General features: G+C 42.5%; 1 long non-coding RNA gene across 2 annotated transcripts; it reads right to left on the bottom strand.

Annotated features, from left to right (window-relative positions):
• Positions 1 to 311: 311 nt before the first annotated feature.
• LOC125543647 (uncharacterized) lies at positions 312 to 3875 on the bottom strand. 2 transcript variants are annotated; one of them, XR_015618594.1, is made up of 5 exons: positions 3213 to 3875; positions 3048 to 3114; positions 1791 to 2486; positions 1263 to 1312; positions 312 to 695 (listed from the first exon to the last, which is right to left on the bottom strand). It is a non-coding gene; the product is annotated as an uncharacterized LOC125543647 (long non-coding RNA). The 2 variants fall into 2 exon arrangements; XR_007298644.2 differs by having other exon boundaries at positions 312 to 1312; positions 3213 to 3871.
• Positions 3876 to 4165: the final 290 nt, after the last annotated feature.

The following is a 4165-nucleotide window of genomic DNA, read 5'->3' as shown; positions in this document are numbered from 1 at the left end:
GATCCATATTTTTCTTCAATTTTTATTCATTGGTTATGTAGCATTTAAGCCCATCTTTTTTACAAATCCTAATTTTTTAGGGCTGCTAGTCCAAGTGAATCCAGCCCACAGACGCCAAATGGCGCAGAGACCCATTTGAAACCATGTGCGCGTCGAAAATATTTGCATTTTCTCAATAACTTTATTCTTGAGGAAGCGATTTGAGATGAAAAATATTTGACTTCGTTGGTAGAAGAAAGTTTTAGCAGCCACTTAGGATACTTATTCAAACCATTTAAAATGGAAAATCAAGGATAGTTCATCTTTGAAAATATATAATTGAGCATGTGTATTTTGTTATCTTATTCGGGTAACATAGAGCCAAATGGCACAAGGTTGGCATATCATCATCTGATGAAAGTGCAGCACTGCTGCTGTTTGCACACTAAGAATATTCATAACCTATCCCAACCTGAGTGGATATATAAATTCAGAGGGAAAAATCTCAAACTATACTATACCGATACAGCTAGATATCAAGATTCTCAGGACACAATGTCTAAACTAAATTACCCAACAAACAGTTTGAATCATGAATAGAGTATAGTTAACATAACCCCCCATGCAAACAGTCATGACGTATCAGCTAGTAAGAAAGGAGGGAATAAATCTTGATTAACAGAACAATGGAGCACCATCTTTAGAGATTGTACAAACTGTAAAACAAAACAAAAAAGAAATCAGAGTAAAAAAACATGACTGGATATATATATAGCTGGATATCAAGATTCTCTGGAGAAATGATTAAACTAAAATACTAATAAAAAACGAATCATGGGCCATTCAAAAACAACTTCATATAGATATATACCCAACAAAGAGTTTGAATCATGAATATGCAACGCACATCGCTGACGAACCACCATGCAAACGATCATCATAAATACCTTTGAAACCCACAACTCAACATAAAGATGACAAAGACAAACATGTATACCAAATAGCATCTGAAAACATATCAGGGAAGATAATTTTCTGGCAGAACCAAGCATGCGTATGCAACTATCTAAATATATGTGCTAAACAGCCACTGGAGGCATTGCTATAGAACAGACCGGATAAAGCAATTTCCACACAGAACAATGCATGCATGTTTGCACAACCAATCAAACACATGTATAGAATAGATACTGACAAACAATTAGTCTAGAAAGACTAACTATGTCGGAGCAAGTTGATCATCTCCAGATTTTTCCGGAAATGAGAGTTCAGTAAGCTACTACCTTCAGCCTCCTAACTGATTTGAGAGCAGCATTTATTAGTTTTTAGAGACCTGAAAAAAAACATTAGGCACATTTGAATAAACATTCAAGAGAAGGGAACTGCAAAACGAAATTCAGTAAACAGAAACGCTATAGCTCATGACTAAATTCACTCTCTTTCAGCAAAAAGTAGGGAAGTGTAACCACCTTAGTAAAAAAAATAGAATGAGCATGCTACCATGCCCTTGCGTAGGTTCAAGCTACATTCGAAGAAGGGACATCTATTGAACAAAAACTGGGTCGATAGTATTTTGCAATAGCTAACTATGCAACTTTTCTCCACAAATATGAGATAATTTAAATGGCAGGATCATGTTTGTTTTCCCCTTATTTTCAGTTGGATTGTAATAACTCAGCAGCAAAGTGTACACCACCGTGGTTTAGTCTACCAATCTGATTCAATTCAAGAATGGGTAGCCTACTCTCTTGTATATGTCAGCAAGCTCTTTTTTGTACTCAAGTCAAAACTAAGCATAAATACCTACTCACCTACATAAGTTGTTGTTGCACATGCCCATGTATTTGGTGCAAGTTGAGGCCTCCTTTAAGTAACATTATGACCACTCCTCATACCTACAAACACCATCAAAGTATGAAGTCAAAGCGAGGTGGAACCGTGTAAGGACTAAAGAAAGGGAAAGTGTCCGATTCATAAGCAAAGAGAGCAAGAGACCAAACTTTCAGAACATTTAGGTTTATTAGTAAGGAAATAGTGGTAACATTTTCTTAGTAATTAAGCTCGATGGAAATAAAGGTACTTTTCATGTATGACGCCCAAAAAAGTTTAAACATCTTTTCCTTTTGCTGTACCATGACCATTCCACAATGTGAGCTGCAGACAGGGAAAAGTTCAGATCCAAAATCATATCTAATAGACATGTTTGTACATTAAGGAAAAGAAAAACATTACTGGTAACATTCTGCAAAAACACATTAAGAAATGGAGCTTTTGGACCAGTGAATTACACTGGTATTCTCAAAATACCACATCTACAATCTCACTCGTGAGAACCAGTGCAGGATTAAGAAATTATCTAAGTCTATAAGCTTTTTATGACTGATGCCAGACTTATTTTTTTATTGCAAGAATCAATGCTAGCAGGCTGTTTTGTAGAGTTACTCAGCGGAAGATGCCGCAACCAATAGAAATCGGCAGTAGATTTCATCTATGCCTGCTGCTCCATCCTGCAGTAATTATTTATAACAAAAAATAAGATGATTGTCAGGTTAGAGAAGGCACACTTCTTGCATAAAAAAGAGAAGGCCACACTAAAGAAGCACGTTCCTAGTATGTATCTATAAACATAGAGATGCTACTGATAAATATAACTGAACTATTTCCCACAGCAAAAGGAAAACATGCATGTGGCTAGAAAGAATAAGCATGTAGCTAGAAAGAAAGGAAGCAAACATCAAGCGGCAGAACATAGTTACAGCAAAGCAGGAGATCAAGATGCAGCAGCAAAGGAGATCCTAGAACCAGCGAAATAAACGGAGATGAAGTAGTCAAAGCACACACATGACGTGGATCGGTGCACAGAGGTAAAAGAATAGTCATCCACAGACAAGCAAAAGAGCAGTCCATTTACCCGACTTGGAAAGGAGAAGTAGGCTAGAATAGGAGGAAAGACGGACGATAAGGCCAAGGATGAACAACAAGCAAAATGAACTGAACGCAAAAAAAAGGTTAACAAATATGCATTTCATCAAACATCCTGCAGAAAAGAAAATGGAGCGTGGTGTCACCTCAATTAATCGCCGAAGGCAGAACGACGCGATAGTGGACGCAGGAGAGGATGGCAAGATAATCAACCTGCGCACGACGCGGACAGAAGGAAGAACACGAAATCAGCAGGGCATAGCAAAAATAAGGGTACACGGCAAGATCAGGAAAGGAGAACGAATCTCAACCAGCAGTCCCATCCAGAGTATGGGCGACATTGCAGCCGACGAGAGCACACCACCGGTGAAGGAGAGGCAATCCAATCGAAGAGAGAGAGAGAGAGCGCAACACAACGAGGAGGAGAAAGAGAGCAAAGCGGTCAAAGTGAGAGCGCAGCCGACCTCTGCTTGTTAGCAAGTCATGCCGGCCTCCTGACCCTCCCCTGCCAGCCAGCCCCCGATGCGAAGAATCCGCCGGCCCTACTATCCCGCGGTGACGACCTGCACTGATTTAGAACCATCGCACGCAGCAGCGCGGATCCGAAAGGTGCCAAAGCAGATGACGAGCCAACGTGCGAGGCCACGATCCGCTCCTTCCGCCTGTTGGCCTCGCTCGCGCTGCTCCTCAAGAAATGCCGTTGTGGGGTGGGGGGGCTGGGAGGCCGGCAGCCGGAGAGAAATCGGTGGAGTAAACGGAGCAGCGAGGAGGCGGATTGATGGCTGACGAGGAGAAAGGAGGAGGAGAGAGAAGGACGGGATGCGGATCTCGAGATGTGAGGGAACACTACCGGCTACGCTGCAGCTAAAGCAAACACCCACACCCAGCCGCAAGACCGGGGTCACCGGGCATGGCGCAGGAGTCAGCCAGAGCACGACGCATGACCCGACTCACTCCGACCGCAGATGAAACTCAATGACACAAACAAAAAAATCAACCCACAGATGTGTAGGACCATCATCCAACGTGGCCCACCGGTCATTGCACGGAAAGGCAGCGGCGGGTGTGTATGCGGCATCACATCTCGTACACAGCATGATGTAGGAGCACTATGCATCAGTCAGCTACCCCACGCGCACATCCATGCATCAGTCAGCCAACCCCTCCTCTCTCTCCAAACGAAACAAAAGAGGAGACCAACGAATGGGGCCAGCCACGAGCCACGACGCATCGCCCTGCATGCGAGGACCCCACACGTGACCAC

Source organism: Triticum urartu, chromosome 3A (assembly GCF_056163025.1).
Source record: "Triticum urartu cultivar PI428250 chromosome 3A, HENAU_Tu73, whole genome shotgun sequence".
NCBI classification, from domain to species: Eukaryota; Viridiplantae; Streptophyta; class Magnoliopsida; order Poales; family Poaceae; genus Triticum; species Triticum urartu.
This window is presented reverse-complemented; position numbering and strand designations above follow the sequence as displayed.